Here is a 17,875-nt window from a genome sequence, read left to right on the forward strand (position 1 = left end):
CTCTATATGCTGCAAGACGAAGGTGACCAGAAGCGTAGTCTTCGACAGGATTAGTTATCCCCCTCTTATTCTGGCATTCTGCAGTTCAGTCCACTGATATGGCCTCCTTACACATATACCCATGCATATGTAGTGTAGTTCCTTGCTTGCGAGTACTTTGGATGAGTACTCACGGTTGCTTTCTCCCCCTTTTTTTCCCCTTTCCTTCTTTCTGGTTGTCGCAACCAGATGCTGGAGTCCAGGAGCCAGACGCTACCGTCGACGACGACCCCTACTACACCGGAGGTGCCTACTACTACGTGCTGCCCGCTGACAACGACCTGGAGTAGTTTAGGAGGATCCCAGGCAGGAGGCCTGCGCCTCCTTCGATCTGTATCCTAGTTTGTGCTAGCCTTCTTAAGGCAAACTTGTTTAACTTATGTCTGTACTCAGATATTGTTGCTTCCGCAGACTCGTCTATGATCGAGCACTTGTATTCGAGCCCTCGAGGCCCCTGGCTTGTATTATGATGCTTGTATGACTTATTTTATTTGTAGAGTTGTGTTGTGATATCTTCCCGTGAGTCCCTGATCTTGATCGTACACATTTGCGTGCATGATTAGTGTACGATTAAATCGGGGGCGTCACAGGGGGCCCCTCATGCTTGCACGAGAATGGAGGGCACCGTAGGACAGCACCAAAATAAAATATAGAATCATACCACCAAGATCACGATTAACCCATAGGACAACAAAAATCTACTCAAGCATCATAGGATGGCAACGCATCATTGCATAATAATATGAAGTATGAAGCACCATGTTCAACTAGAGGGTACAACGGGTTGAGGGAGAGTGGACCGCTGAATATAGATGGGGGAAGGTGATCGTGTTGATGGTAGCAAGATTGTTGATGTTGATCGTCGTCCCGATCGTTGCCCCGACGGCACTTCGGCGCCACCGGAAGCGAGGGGGAGAGAGCCCCCTCCTTATTTTTCCTTGGCCTCACCCCTAGATGGGAGGAGAGTTCCCCCTTTGGTCCTCGGTCACCATGGCGGCGGAGGGGCAGGAGCCCCTCCAAGATTGGATCTCCCTCTCTGTTCTCTTCTATTTCGCGCTCCAGATCTGGCACTTCACGGTTTCTTAAATTCCCGGAGATCCGTAACTCCGATTGCATGATCTTTTTACACGATTTTTTTTTCCAGATATAAGCTTCCTTGCGCCCGAAGTATAGCTCCAACTGTCCTTCGAGGAGGGCACGATACACCAGGGCACGCCCTGGTGGGTTGTGGTGGCCTTGGGCCTCCGTTTACGTTGATTCCACCTCCCAAATATCACAAATATTCCAAAATAATTCTCCGTGGAGTTGCATCACGTTTGGACTTCGTTTGATATGGATTTTCTGCGATACAAAAATAGGCAACAAACAGGAACTGGCACTGGGCACTGGATAAGTAAGTTAATCCAAATAAATCATATAAAAAGTTACCAAAAGTATGTAAAAGTTGAATAATATTGGTATGAAACAATCAAAAATTATAAATACGACGGAGACGTATTAGCGTGCTGAGAAGAAGCTCGTCGGAGACCTTCTCACTGAGGTCACGAAGCTCGTCAACGAGTTTCTTGGGGCGCATGCAATAATCGTCAACCGACGAGTCATGCTGCTGACACACAAAGAGTCGCCATGCAAGAAAACCTTGCGCTGGAGCGCGTTGTCGGTGAAGAAGCCGTTGAGCTTGGTCCAGACGGCGAGAGCATCATCCTCGGTAGAGACCACCGTGTGGAAGAGGTCCTTCGAGATGGTGGTGTAGAACCAGCGGATGAGAGTGGCGTCGATGGTCATCTACTCCTCATCGTCCTCCATGAACCGGGAATCCACGGAGCCATCAACGTGATCCCGAAGATTGTACTCACGGAACACAAGGGAGAAGTACGTCTTCCAGGCATAGTAGGTGGAGGTGAGATGATCGAGGACGACGGGAACCCGACCGGGGATGTTGAGGTCGCGGATAAGAACGGGGTCGGGGCCGGCGAACGAGTTGGTGCGGGTGGTGCCGAAGGATCTGGGGGATGCCATGGATGCGGGAGGGGAGGTGGTGCGGCGCAGCTCGGGTAAGGCGGCGCAGCGGGGAAGAGGCGGCGCAACTAGGGTTAGGGAGGAGGGGTGCGGAAGCGGGTAAGGGAGGCGGCGGCTGGACACGGGAGGCGGTGCGGCGGCGGGGTGTGGCAGCAGCGGTGTGGTGCGGCGGCGGCGGCAGCGGCAAGGAGTAGGGTTAGGATCGTAGGTATGATACCATGTTGGAGAAGAAAGTTTTGGTAATGCAACTCGATGTATTGACCGGTGCATAACGCACATATATATATGGAGTACACAGTGGGCCTTGACTTCAACTGTACAAAGGCTAGGAGGTGAGCCAAGATACACAATATACATGCACAACCATATATTCTACAGTCAGAGCAGGAGGAGCTGAGGTTGAGGCCGCCTCCGTTGGCGCGCGGCCTCTCCTACCACTTTTACAAGCGGAGCTGCCACGGGGCGGAGTCTATCATGCGCAACTTCGTCCATGACGCCGCCCGCAAGCGCAAGGACGCTTCGGCCTCGCCACGGGACTCCTCCGCCTCCACTTCCACGACTGCTTCATGCAGGTACCTACCTTGCCTTGCCTCCCATCAATCCTTTAACCGGTCCTCCACTTCCACGACGGCATCTCAGGCATGAACGCGCCGCGCATGCATGCAGGGCTGCGACGCGTCGGTGCTCCTGGCGCCGGGGGAGCAGCAGGCGCCATCCAACCTCACGCTCTGCCCTTCCACCTTCAAGGCCATCAACGACATCCGGGACCAGCTGGAGCGCGAGTGCCACGGTGCCGTTGTGTCCTGCTCACAGGGGCAGAGCCAGGATTTAGGCATAAGGGGGGCAAAATAATTCGCCTCACAGAACTACCCAATAATATTATAACAAGTATCATCCATATTTAACTTAAAAAAGAAGTTTTTCCTAGAAATACACCTTTTTTCAACTAGAGTGTGTGTTGCTATAGCTAATATATGTCAATAATTCCACTTGCACGCGGAATTGACAAAGTCGATAATCAAACTACTCCGAAATATGTATGAAATGCCTTGCTACAAAATACTGTCATATGCAAATTGAAGATATACAAACGAGAACAAACCAAATGATTGGCTTTTAGCTTGCATTTTATACATGTTTGAATGGCAATCATAAATGGTTAAATTGTGAAACTTTGTGGTTGAATTAGAAAAAAAATCAATGAGTACATACCTAGAAAATCAAATACAGCCGCTGCTCGTCCCCTCTGCCGCTAGGTCAAAGTAGATCAGCTGGCCGTCGATGCGATGACCATCACTGCCTACTGATGCTCGACGAAGCATTGATGAGTGCGGGCTTTCAAATATTGTGAGTGCATATACACTAGCGCGGTGATGCATCGCAAATCACACAAGCAAAATAACTGAAATCTGATGTATAACAACGATAGAAGATGAGAATTGAGAGAGAGACTAATAGATAGTGTGATGTATCAACTTTGGCTAGTTCAGTCTGGCAGAAGAATCAACTTTGGATAGTGTGAAGTAGTCTGCACCCCCATATCCGTATGAATCATATCCTGAGCAGGGACGATGGGCAGGCGGCAATGGCACGAGACAACGGAGACGGCAGCGGCGGAGCTCATCCAGGATGCCCAGCACCAGGATGGCCGATCCCCAATCTGGCCTTGCCATGGACTTGAAATGACTCACTAGTGGGCTTTCCTGATCGCAGAAGAGAAAATGACTCGCTAGTGGGCTTTCATACGGGCCTTTTTTTCCAGAATTCTCACGTCAAGTTAGGGGGCCCGAGTAGTTGTACACGTGAATCATGGGAGCTCCTACTCGGCGCTGTAGGAATATCCTAACGACGCTCATTGCGGCAGAATGTCGAGCGAACGCACAGAGCCGAGCGACCTAGCGATTAAGATTGCCCGGCCCAACTACGAGATAGTACATGCTCTGCATCCGGTTTTGGGTACTTTCTGGAAGGTTCCTGACCGGTTTTGGGAACCTTCCAGAAGGTTCTTGAACCGGTTTTTCACTGGTTTTTTCCTTTTCTTTCTCTTTTTTTCTTCTTTCTTTGTTTTTCTGTTTCTTTATTTCATTTTTCAATTCCTTTTTCTTCTCTGTCAATTTCCTTTTTGTTCTTCAGATTTTCAAATTCCTTTCTGTTTCTTTTTTATTTTCTTCTTTTTTCGTTTTTCAGTTTGGTTTCTTTCTTTGGTTTCTTATTTCATTTTCTTTTTCTTTTCTCCTTTTTTCAAAATATTCAAATTTTGTTTGCCTTTCCATAAAATGTTCAGTTTTTTCAAATATGTTCTCAAAATTCAAAATTTGTTCTCGTTACACAAAAAAGTTCAAAACTTTCGAAATTAATATAATATACCAGACTTCAATTTGTTTTGTTCATGTCTTCAAAAAATGTTCGCACTTCCAAATTTGTTCGGGATTTTTTAAATTTGTTCTCCATTTCAAAAAAAATCTTAATATTCAAAAAATATTCGTGCTTTAAGAAATTGTCCGTGCTTCCAAATTTGTTCTACGTTTCAAAATTTGTTCTCAAGATTCAAAAAATTGTTCATCCTTTAAAAAAATTCCACGCTTCCAAATTTGTTCTCCGTTTCAAAATTTGTTCTCAAGATTAAAAAAATGTTCTTTCTTTAAAAAATGTTCATGCTCAAATTTTGTTCTCGATTTCAAAGTTTTGTTCCCTAAATTCAAAAAATCTTCGGGATTTTAAAAAGTGTTCATTTATCAAAACTTTTTTCAAGCTTTTTAGTTTTTCTTCTAACATTTCCAGCAAACGCGGATAATTTTTGAGTTTTTAAAAAATTTGAACATATCCAATGTTTAAGGTTTCTAGGTTGGGGTGTTACATATGACTAAATGAGCTTGTTAGCTCGCCTGGTCAGCTACAAGAGTATACTACCTCCATGTGGAGGGTTTGATCCCCCGCTCCGCTTTATCATTTTTAGGTGATTTTTTCGCTATTTCGTCGCGACGATGGGGCGGCCCAATCGGGGGCTGTTCCTGTGCGGCGCGTGCGAAACGCCACCTCTTTGCCGCAACGAGCGGCGCATAGGAGGTCCCCGCGTTGTAGGCGCCCGAACGTGCAAATGGCGCCTACAGCGCGCCCTCTGTGGGCCAATTCTACGCTCGGCCCAGGAACAGAGTCGTTCGCGGAAAAAGGCAGGCAAAATTGACAAAATGAGGATTCAATATCGTGCCATACTTGCCTGCAGTTTCTTCTCTTAACCACTACAGCTACATAACAGTAGTGAACAAAAGCAACGCGAGTTAGTTTAGAACTAATGCGATGCGCTATTATTTACTCAGCCATTTATTATACCACTGAGATTTCTTAGTTATTTCAAAACAATTGGGAAAATGTCTATTTTTCTAACGAAAAACAGTTCGTTCAATTCTGCTAAAAGTTCACGAATTTCACAAATGTTCATCAATTGTTGAAAAAAGTTCATCAATCTTCAAAAGGTTAATCGAAAAATGGCCTGGTTTTGAAATAAGTTCACTGGTTTTGAAAAAAATCATTGAAAAATGCATCCATGTTGAAAAAAAATTCATCAATTTCTAAAAAACTTCATCAATTTGAAAAAAAGTTCATTCAATTTGAAAAAGTTCAGCGTTTTGAAAACAAGTTCATCAAATTTGAAAAAAGTTCATCTTATTTGGAAAAAATCATCGTTTTGAAAATATTTCACGAACTAAAAATCCACGCATTTAAGAAAAAAATAAAAGAAAACGGAACGAAGTAGTCAAAAGAACAAATCGAACTGACAAAGCAATAAAAGGAACAAACACTACACGAAGCTGATTAGTGGCCTGGAGGTTGTCGCGCGTCCTTTCGAACGATTCGGTCATGAGTTTGATCCCAATCGCAGCACCTCTTTTTTAGAACAAAGAGGTAGTCGGGCCGGCCCACCGCGGGGGGCTGCAGGCGCCCGTTTGCGAAATGCATACCAACGGGCGCCTGCAGCGCCAAATAGGAAACGCCGTGAATCATATCCCTGTAGCTAATGTAGAAGCATGAGCGTTTTCTTTTAGTTTAGGCATCCATACTTGTTTGGTGAGTGCCATGGGCCGAATTTCATTGAACAACTCGTCCCTTTGTTTATCTTCTTTGAGCTCCACCTTCTCGTGGTTCCTCATGCGTTGTAATCTTCTTTTCATTGTCTTAGTTAAACTGGGAGGACACCACTTAGGTTGGGTATATTTGGGATCCCTAGGTTTGGCCTTGCTTGTGCTAGCCTCATGATCATTAACCATGGAACCCTGTTGATCAGTAACACTATCACCATTAGAATCAGCCATATTACTAACAATTAGCCTTTTGATCTCCTTTCGCTTGTGGCCTTATGAAATTTCCACATTAGGTGACTTAATATGCCATACTATTTATTGGCCTTGCATGGAGAAATTTTTATTGGCCGATTAGCATCATAGCTCAAACAGCCTTGTGTGAGTTTAACTAGGACGTACTCGATGGTTGGACCATCAATGATGTGTGTGTGTGGTGGGGGGTGGGCGAGGCCCCCCTGTCTCTGCCACTACATGGTCCAACATCCTGGCACTCGCCGCCCGCGACTCCGAGGTCCCCATGGGCGGGCCTGAGTACCGCGTGCCCCTCAGCCGCCGCTGTAGGGGAACGTAGTAATTTCAAAAAATTTCCTACGCACACGCAAGATCATGGTGATGATATAGCAACAAGGGGAGAGTGTTGTCTACGTACCCTTGTAGACCGAAGCGGAAGCGTTGACGCAACGTAGAGGAAGTAGTCGTACGTCCTCCGGTTCAACCGATCCAAGTACCGTTACTCCGGCACCTCCGAGTTCTTGACACGCGTACAGCTCGATGACGCACCCTCGATCTCCGATCCAGCAAAGGCGCCGAGGGGGAGTTCCGTCAGCACGACGGCGTGGTGACGATCTTGATGTTCTCCTGTTGCAGGGCTTCGCCTAAGCACCGCTACAATATGACCGAGGTGTAATATTGTGGAGGGGGGCACCGCACACGGCTAAGGAACGATCAATGATCAACTTATGTGTTCTAGGGTGCCCCCCTACCCCCGTATATAAAGGAGGGAGGGAGGAGGTGGCCGGCCCTAGGGGGGCGCGCCATGAGGAGGGGGAAACCTACTCCAAGTAGGTTTCCCTCTCTTTTCCTTATCTTATTTGGATGGGGAAGGAAAGAGTACTAGTATTAGGAAGTAGTACTAGTAGTAGTAATAGGAAGAGGGGGAAGGAGAAAGGAAAGGGGGGGCCGGCCCCCTCCCCAATTCGGATTGGGCTTGGGGGGGCGCGCCCCCTCCCTTGCTCCTTCTCTCTTCCTTCTACATGGGCCCAATAAGGCCCATATACCTCCCGGGGGGTTCCGGTAACCTCCCGGGGCTCCAAACTTCTCCGGAACCTTTCCGGTGTCCAAATATATCCGTCCAATATATCAATCTTTATGTCTCGACCATTTCGAGACTCCTCGTCATGTCCGTAATCATATCCGGGACTCCGAACAACCTTCGGTACGTCAAAATACATAAACTCATAATATAACTGTCATCGAAACCTTAAGCGTGCGGACCCTACGGTTCGAGAACGATGTAGACATGACTGAGACACATCTCTGGTCAATAACCAATAGCGGGACCTGGATGCCCATATTGGTTCCCACATATTCTACGAAGATCTTTATCGGTCAAACCGCATAACAACATACGTTGTTCCCTTTGTCATCGGTATGTTACTTGTCCGAGATTCGATCGTCGGTATCCAATACCTAGTTCAATCTCGTTATCGACAAGTCTCTTTACTCGTTCTGTAATACTTCATCTTATAACTAACTCATTAGTTACATGCTTGCAAGGCTTAGGTGATGAGTATTGCCGAGAGGGCCCAGAGATACCTCTCCGACAATCGGAGTGACAAAACCTAATCTCGAATTATGCTAACTCAACATGTACCTTCGGAGACACCTGTAGTACTCCTTTATAATCACCCAGTTACGTTGTGACGTTTGGTAGTACCCAAAGTGTTCCTCCGGTAAACGGGAGTTACACAATTCTCATAGTTACAGGAACATGTATAAGTCATGAAGGAAGCAATAGCAGAATACTAAACGATCAAGTGCTAAGCTAACGGGATGGGTCATGTCAATCACCTCATTCTCCTAATGATGTGATCCCATTAATCAAATGACAACACATGTCAATGGTTAGGAAACATAACCATCTTTGATTAATGAGCTAGTCAAGTAGAGGCATACTAGTGACTATATGTTTGTCTATGTATTCACACATGTATCATGTTTCCGGTTAATACAATTCTAGCATGAATAATAAACATTTATCATGATATGAGGAAATAAATAATAACTTTATTATTGCCTCTAGGGCATATTTCCTTCAGTCTCCCACTTGCACTAGAGTCAATAATCTAGATTACATAGTAATGATTCTAACACCCATGGAGTCTTGGTGCTGATCATGTTTTGCTCATGAGAGAGGCTTAGTCAACATGTCTGCAACATTCAGATCCGTATGTATCTTGCAAATCTCTATGTCTCCCACTTGGACTTGGTCCCGAATGGAATTGAATCGTCTCTTGATGTGCTTGGTCCTCTTGTGAAATTTGGATTCCTTTGCCAAGGCAATTGCACCAGTATTGTCACAGAAGATCTTCATTGGTCCCGATGCACTAGGTATGACACCTAGATCGGAAATGAACTCCTTCATCCAGACTCCTTCATTTGCTGCTTCAGAAGCAGCTATGTACTCCGCTTCACATGTAGATCCTGCCACGACGCTTTGTTTAGAACTGCACCAACTTACAGCTCCACCGTTTAATAAAAACACGTATCCGGTCTGCGATTTAGAATCGTCCGGATCAGTGTCAAAGCTTGCATCGACGTAACCATTTACGACTAGCTCTTTGTCACCTCCATATACGAGAAACATATCCTTAGTCCTTTTCAGGTATTTCAGGATGTTCTTGACCGCTGTCCAGTGATCCACTCCTGGATTACTTTGGTACCTACTTGCCAAGCTTATTGCTAAGCATACGTCAGGTCTGGTACACAGCATTGCATACATGATAGAGCCTATGGCTGAAGCATAGGGAACATCTTTCATTTTCTCTCTATCTTCTGCTGTGGTCGGGCATTGAGTTTGACTCAACTTCACACCTTGTAGCACAGGCAAGAATCCTTTCTTTGCCTGATCCATTTTGAACTTTTTCAAAATTTTGTCAAGGTATGTACTTTGTGAAAGTCCTATTAAGCGTCTTGATCTATCTCTATAGATCTTGATGCCCAATATGTAAGCAGCTTCACCGAGGTCTTTCATAGAAAAACTTTTATTCAAGTATCCCTTTATGCTATCCAGAAATTCTATATCATTTCCAATTAATAATATGTCATCAACATATAAAACTAGAAATGCTACAGAGCTCCCACTCACTTTCTTGTAAATACAGGCTTCTCCAAAAGTCTGTATAAAACCATATACTTTGATCACACTATCAAAACGTTTATTCCAACTCCGAGATGCTTGCACCAGTCCATAAATGGAACGTTGGAGCTTGCACACTTTGTCAGCACCTTTTGGATCAACAAAACCTTCAGGTTGCATCATATATAACTCTTCTTCTAGAAATCCATTCAAGAATGCAGTCTTGACATCCATTTGCCAAATTTCATAATCATGAAATGCAGCAATAGCCAACATGATTCGGACAGACTTGAGCATCGCTATGGGTGAGAAAGTCTCATCGTAGTCAACCCCTTGAACTTGTCGAAAACCTTTTGCAACAAGTCGAGCTTTGTAGACAGTAACATTACTATCAGCGTCAGTCTTCTTCTTAAAGATCCATTTATTCTCAATGGCTTGCCGATCATCGGGCAAGTCAACCAAAGTCCATACTTTGTTTTCATACATGGATCCTATCTCAGATTTCATGGCCTCTAGCCATTTTGCGGAATCTGGGCTCATCATCGCTTCCCCATAGTTCGTAGGTTCATCATGGTCTAGTAACATGACTTCCAGAATAGGATTTCCGTACCACTCTGGTGCGGATCTTACTCTGGTAGACCTACGAGGTTCAGTAGAAACTTGATCTGAAGTTTCATGATCAATATCATTAGCTTCCTCACTAATTGGTGTAGTTGTCACAGGAACCGGTTCTTGTGATGAACTACTTTCCAATAAGGGAGTAGATACAGTTATCTCATCAAGTTCTATTTTCCTCCCACTCACTTCTTTCGAGAGAAACTCCTTCTCTAGAAAGGATCCGATTTTAGCAACGAAAATCTTGCCTTCAGATCTGTGATAGAAGGTGTACCCAATTGTCTCCTTTGGGTATCCTATGAAGACACATTTCTCCGATTTGGGTTCGAGCTTATCTGGTTGAAGTTTCTTCACATAAGCATCGCAGCCCTAAACTTTGAGAAACGACAACTTTGGTTTCTTGCCAAACCACAGTTCATAAGGCGTCGTCTCAACGGATTTTGATGGTGCCCTATTTAACGTGAATGCGGCCGTCTCTAAAGTATAACCCCAAAACGATAGCGGTAAATCGGTAAGAGACATCATAGATCGCACCATATCAAGTAAAGTACGATTACGACGTTCGGACACACCATTTCGCTGTGGTGTTCCAGGTGGCGTGAGTTGCGAAACTATTCCACATTGTTTCAAATGTAAACCAAACTCGTAACTCAAATATTCTCCTCCACGATCAGATCGTAGAAACTTTATTTTCTTGTTACGATGATTTTCTACTTCACTCTGAAATTCTTTGAACTTTTCAAATGTTTCAGACTTGTGCTTCATCAAGTAGATATACCCATATCTGCTCAAATCATCTGTGAAGGTGAGGAAATAACGATATCCGCCACGAGCCTCAACATTCATCGGACCACATACATCTGTATGTATGATTTCCAACAAATCTGTTGCTCTCTCCATAGATCCGGAGAACGGTGTTTTGGTCATCTTGCCCATGAGGCACGGTTCGCAAGTACCAAGTGATTCATAATCAAGTGATTCCAGAAGTCCATCAGTATGGAGTTTCTTCATGCGTTTTACACCGATATGACCTAAACGGCAGTGCCACAAATATGTTGCACTATCATTATCAACTCTGCATCTTTTGGCTTCAACATTATGAATATGTGTATCACTACTATCGAGATTTAATAAAAATAGACCACTCTTCAAGGGTGCATGACCATAAAAGATATTACTCATATAAATAGAACAACCATTATTCTCTGATTTAAATGAATAACCGTCTCGCATCAAACAAGATCCAGATATAATGTTCATGCTCAACGCAGGCACCAAATAACAATTATTCAGGTCTAAAACTAATCCCGATGGTAGATGTAGAGGTAGCGTGCCGACCGCGATCACATCGACATTGGAACCATTTCCCACGCGCATCGTCACCTCGTCCTTAGCTAATCTTCGCTTAATCCGTAGTCCCTGTTTCGAGTTGCAAATGTTAGCAACAGAACCAGTATCAAATACCCAGGTGCTACTACGAGCATTAGTAAGGTACACATCAATAACATGTATATCACATATACCTTTGTTCACTTTGCCATCCTTCTTATCCGCCAAATACTTGGAGCAGTTCCGCTTCCAGTGTCCAGTCTGCTTGCAGTAGAAGCACTCAGTTTCAGGCTTAGGTCCAGACTTGGGTTTCTTCACTTGAGCAGCAACTTGTTTGCTGTTCCTTTTGAAGTTCCCCTTCTTCTTCCCTTTGCCCCTTTTCTTGAAACCAGTGGTCTTGTTGACCATCAACACTTGATGCTCCTTTTTGATTTCTACCTCCGCGGCTTTCAGCATCGCGAAGAGCTCGGGAATAGTCTTGTTCATCCCTTGCATATTATAGTTCATCACAAAGCTCTTGTAGCTTGGTGGCAGTGATTGGAGAATTCTGTCAATGACGCTATCATCCGGAAGATTAACTCCCAGTTGAATCAAGTGATTATTATACCCAGACATTTTGAGTATATGCTCACTGACAGAACTGTTCTCCTCCATCTTGCAGCTGTAGAAATTATTGGAGACTTCATATCTCTCAATCCGGGCATTTGCTTGAAATATTAACTTCAACTCCTGGGACATCTCATATGCCCCATGACGTTCAAAACGTCGTTGAAGACCCGGTTCTAAGCCGTAAAGCATGGCACACTGAACTATAGAGTAGTCATCAGCTTTGCTCTGCCAGACATTCTTAACGTCGTCAGTTGCATCAGCAGCAGGCCTGGCACCCAGCGGTGCTTCCAGGACGTAACTCTTCTGTGCAGCAATGAGGATAATCCTCAGGTTACGGATCCAGTCCGTGTAATTGCTACCATCATCTTTCAATTTTGTTTTCTCAAGGAACGCATTAAAATTCAACGGAACAACAGCACGAGCCATCTATCTACAAACAAACATAGACAAGCAAAATACTATCAGGTACTAAGTTCATGATAAATTTAAGTTCAATTAATCATATTACTAAAGAACTCCCACTTAGACAGACATCTCTCTAGTCATCTAAGTGATTACGTGATCCAAATCAACTAAACCATGTCCGATCATCACGTGAGATGGAGTAGTTTCAATGGTGAACATCTTATGTTGGTCATATCTACTATATGATTCACGCTCGACCTTTCGGTCCCCGTGTTCCGAGGCCATATCTGTATATGCTAGGCTCGTCAAGTATAACCTGAGTATTCCGCGTGTGCAACTGTTTTGCACCCGTTGTATTTGAACGTAGAGCCTATCACACCCGATCATCACGTGGTGTCTCAGCACGAAGAACTTTCGCAACGGTGCATACTCAGGGAGAACACTTCTTGATAATTAGTGAGAGATCATCTTAAAACGCTACCGTCAATCAAAGCAAGATAAGATGCATAAAGGATAAACATCACATGCAATCAATATAAGTGATATGATATGGCCATCATCATCTTGTGCTTGTGATCTCCATCTTCGAAGCACCGTCGTGATCACCATCGTCACCGGCGCGACACCTTGATCTCCATCGTAGCATCGTTGTCGTTACGCCATCTATTGCTTCTACGACTATCGCTACCGCTTAGTGATAAAGTAAAGCAATTACAGGGCGTTTGCATTTCATACAATAAAGCGACAACCATATGGCTCCTGTCAGTTGCCGATAACTTCGGTTACAAAACATGATCATCTCATACAATAAAATATAGCATCATGTCTTGGCCATATCACATCACAACATGCCCTGCAAAAACAAGTTAGACGTCCTCTACTTTGTTGTTGCAAATTTTACGTGGCTGCTACGGGCTTAAGCAAGAACCAATCTCACCTACGCATCAAAACCACAACAATAGTTTATCAAATAGACTCCGTTTTAACCTTCACAAGGACCGGGCGTAGCCACACTCGGTTCAACTAAAGTGAGAGAGACAGACACCCGCCAGCCACCTTTAAGCACGAGTGCTCGTAACGGTGAAACCAGTCTCGCGTAAGCGTACGCGTAATGTCGGTCCGGGCCGCTTCATCTCACAATACCGCTGAACCAAAGTATGACGTGCTGGTAGGCAGTATGACTTATATCGTCCACAACTCACTTGTGTTCTACTCGTGCATATAACATCAATGCATAAAACCTAGGCTCGGATGCCACTGTAGGGGAACGTAGTAATTTCAAAAAAATTCCTACGCACACGCAAGATCATGGTGATGATATAGCAACGAGGGGAGAGTGTTGTCTACGTACCCTTGTAGACCGAAGCGGAAGAGTTGACGCAACGTAGAGGAAGTAGTCGTACGTCCTCCGGTTCAACCGATCCAAGTACCGTTACTCCGGCACCTCCGAGTTCTTGACACGCGTACAGCTCGATGACGCACCCTCGATCTCCGATCCAGCAGAGGCGCCGAGGGGGAGTTCCGTCAGCACGACGGCGTGGTGACGATCTTGATGTTCTCCTGTTGCAGGGCTTCGCCTAAGCACCGCTACAATATGACCGAGGTGTAATATTGTGGAGGGGGGCACCGCACACGGCTAAGGAACGATCAATGATCAACTTGTGTGTTCTAGGGTGCCCCCCTACCCCCGTATATAAAGGAGGGAGGGAGGAGGTGGCCGGCCCTAGGGGGGGCGCGCCATGAGGAGGGGGAAACCTACTCCAAGTAGGTTTCCCTCTCTTTTCCTTATCTTATTTGGATGGGGAAGGAAAGAGTACTAGTATTAGGAAGTAGTACTAGTAGTAGTAATAGGAAGAGGGGGAAGGAGAAAGGAAAGGGGGGGCCGGCCCCCTCCCCAATTCGGATTGGGCTTGGGGGGGCGCGCCCCCCTCCCTTGCTCCTTCTCTCTTCCTCCTACATGGGCCCAATAAGGCCCATATACCTCCCGGGGGGTTCCGGTAACCTCCCGGGGCTCCAAACTTCTCCGGAACCTTTCCGGTGTCCAAATATATTCGTCCAATATATCAATCTTTATGTCTCGACCATTTCGAGACTCCTCTTCATGTCCGTAATCATATCCGGGACTCCGAACAACCTTCGGTACATCAAAATACATAAACTCATAATATAACTGTCATCGAAACCTTAAGCGTGCGGACCCTACGGTTCGAGAACGATGTAGACATGACTGAGACACATCTCTGGTCAATAACCAATAGCGGGACCTGGATGCCCATATTGGTTCCCACATATTCTACGAAGATCTTTATCGGTCAAACCGCATAACAACATACGTTGTTCCCTTTGTCATCGGTATGTTACTTGTCCGAGATTCGATCGTCGGTATCCAATACCTAGTTCAATCTCGTTATCGACAAGTCTCTTTACTCGTTCTGTAATACTTCATCTTATAACTAACTCATTAGTTACATGCTTGCAAGGCTTGGGTGATGAGTATTGCCGAGAGGGCCCAGAGATACCTCTCCGACAATCGGAGTGACAAAACCTAATCTCGAATTATGCTAACTCAACATGTACCTTCGGAGACACCTGTAGTACTCCTTTATAATCACCCAGTTACGTTGTGACGTTTGGTAGTACCCAAAGTGTTCCTCCGGTAAACGGGAGTTACACAATTCTCATAGTTACAGGAACATGTATAAGTCATGAAGGAAGCAATAGCAGAATACTAAACGATCAAGTGCTAAGCTAACGGGATGGGTCATGTCAATCACCCCATTCTCCTAATGATGTGATCCCATTAATCAAATGACAACACATGTCAATGGTTAGGAAACATAACCATCTTTGATTAATGAGCTAGTCAAGTAGAGGCATACTAGTGATTATATGTTTGTCTATGTATTCACACATGTATCATGTTTCCGGTTAATACAATTCTAGCATGAATAATAAACATTTATCATGATATGAGGAAATAAATAATAACTTTATTATTGCCTCTAGGGCATATTTCCTTCAGCCGCGACAGCGCACGGTTTGGCACGAAGCATAACGTCAGCTCCGGCCTCAGCCCGCCGTTCTTCAACGTGACGTCCCTCCTCAACATGTTTGACAAGCTCGGCCTCAAAGCGCCCGACCTCGGCGCGCTCTCTGGCGGCCACACCATCGGCGATGGGCACTGCAGCTCCTTCGAGAAGCGGCTCTACCCGCACCCGGACCCCTCCATGAGCCCTTCCTTCATTGCCAGGCTGAAGCAGACGTGCCCGGCCAAGGGCACCGTCGCCCGCACCGCGCTGGACGTGGGCACGCCCAAAGTGTTCGACAATCAGTACTACGTCAACCTGTTGCACCGGGAGGGGCTCTTCGTGTCCGATCAGGACCTCTTCACCAACGACATCACCCGGCCCATTGTCAAGGGCTTCGCACGCAGCCAGCGTGACTTCTTCAACCAGGATAGTCAAGATGGGCCAGATCAAGGTTCTCACCGGTGGCCAGGGCCAGATCCGCTGCAACTGCGCCTTCCGCAACCTCGTGCAGACCGTCGTCGATGCCGCCGCGGAGAGCTTTGGCTTCTAGAATCTAGTGGAGTAGTAGCTGTTAACCATGTATGTCGAAATAAGAGCTGAGCAAGGCAAGTCATGATCGTACGGTGACCAGTTAGTTTAATCGATCGAAGCTTATGTTTCTTTGTTTCAAAACCAGTGGTAAAATTGATTATAGTTCAAGAGGCGAAGTTGCGAGATCTCCATTTTATTTCAAAATGTGGAAGCAGGTAGTAGTAGTACTACTACAACTAGTAAGCATGCACGTGCAACGCACGTCTCAAACGTAAAGTAGGTGAGATTCACATAATATAAAAAATATATATTTTTAAAAATATAAATCAAATGGATACACAATGTTTGATGTCGCTCAAATTGTATTTTCAAAAGTGAGACACAATAGTGGTTATGTTGCTGCATAGAGTAATCGCAGGAAAATATCCTCATTTAAATAAAATCGGCAACTATTTATTAATGCAGCAATATAGGCTTGTAGTGTAGTCTTCTCTTCGAGTGTAGCCAGGAAAAAAAAGGTATAAACTGCCTTACGATGCAATTATATTGTTCACGATGCTTAATTCTCGAATCTTATTTATTCTACTAATCTGCATAGCAAAATATATACTTGTACTAATTTGGATCAAATTATATATATTTTTTGGTTGTGTGGATTGCCAAAATTATCTTTTATCAATTTTTATATCTATGTAAAATTTATTTTGTATCCAAAATGCAACAAATATGGACATGCGCGGGCTGCTCGCGCGCGCTGCATTTTAGCGCGCTGTAGGAGCTGCGCGCGCACGTTGTATTTTAACGCGGCTGCTGGAGCCAGCGCTGTGCGCCGCGCCAAACCTGGCGATGGGCGCGCCGCAAACTACTTTTTAGCATGCCGCGTATTGCGCGGCTGTTGGAGATGCTACCAATGTATATAGACATATTTTAGAATGTACATTCATTCATTTTACTCTGTATGTAGTCTGCATTGAAATCTCTAAAAAGACTTATATTATGAAACGGAGAGAGTATATATGAGAATGATTTTCATGCTCCAGATCACATGCATTTCCCAAAGCAATTATCAAATGATTAATTAAATTCTGGAATAGCAATTTCTTCATGTCCCAATTTTTTATTTCTAGAATGCATCAAAGGGAAATTGATTGATAGATGAAATTGCAGATAAAAAATTTCTGACCCGCCTCCAAGTGCCAAAAGTGCAGTATTAGTCACGCAAATTGCAGAATACCCCCAAATCGAATTAAAGGTCACCTGATTGATTTGTGATAGACCTTCGGTGCCCTCGACTGTGCACGTAGGAAGAACTGCATGAGGTCCTCGACGGCCCAGTAGGACGACGGCAGGAACGGCAATGACGGCACCTCCTGTGCCACGGCCGAGACCGGTGCCGCCCTAGGGACAGCAGCGGTTGGCGGCTTGGACTTGGAGGACGTCAGTGGTGGATTGTTATCGGCGTGGGTGTTGCGAACGAAGCTGAAGTCGATGCGGATGCCGATGGTTGCCGGAGAGCATGCCCTGGACGTGGATGGAGTCATCGCATTAGTGGTAGAAGAGCATAGAAGACGATGGCGGCGACAACACGTGTGTTCCCGGAGGAAGACGAAGCTCCTCGCGCTTCCCCCATTGTGGCTAGCATGCATGATGGCAGCAGGCGGCTCGCGATTAGCTTCCTAATAGGATGGATGCATCCGAGATAAGTTTTTTAATAGGATGGATTTGTCTAAGATTAGTTTCCTAATAGGATGGATGCACTCTGATTTAGTTTCCTAGAATATGATGCACCTGTAATTATTAGTTTCCTAATTGCCCAGGCATGGAGTTTCATATTTTCCTTCACGGTGGAGTACGGTCAGTCA

The 17,875-nt window shown here is 45.1% G+C and overlaps 1 pseudogene; it reads left to right on the forward strand.

Moving 5' to 3' along the window:
* Positions 1 to 2,276: 2,276 nt before the first annotated feature.
* LOC123068046 (cationic peroxidase SPC4-like) lies at positions 2,277 to 16,032 on the forward strand (annotated as a pseudogene).
* The last annotated feature ends 1,843 nt before the right edge of the window (positions 16,033 to 17,875 follow it).

The sequence above is a fragment of the Triticum aestivum genome, chromosome 3B (genome assembly GCF_018294505.1).
Source record: "Triticum aestivum cultivar Chinese Spring chromosome 3B, IWGSC CS RefSeq v2.1, whole genome shotgun sequence".
NCBI lineage: Eukaryota > Viridiplantae > Streptophyta > Magnoliopsida > Poales > Poaceae > Triticum > Triticum aestivum.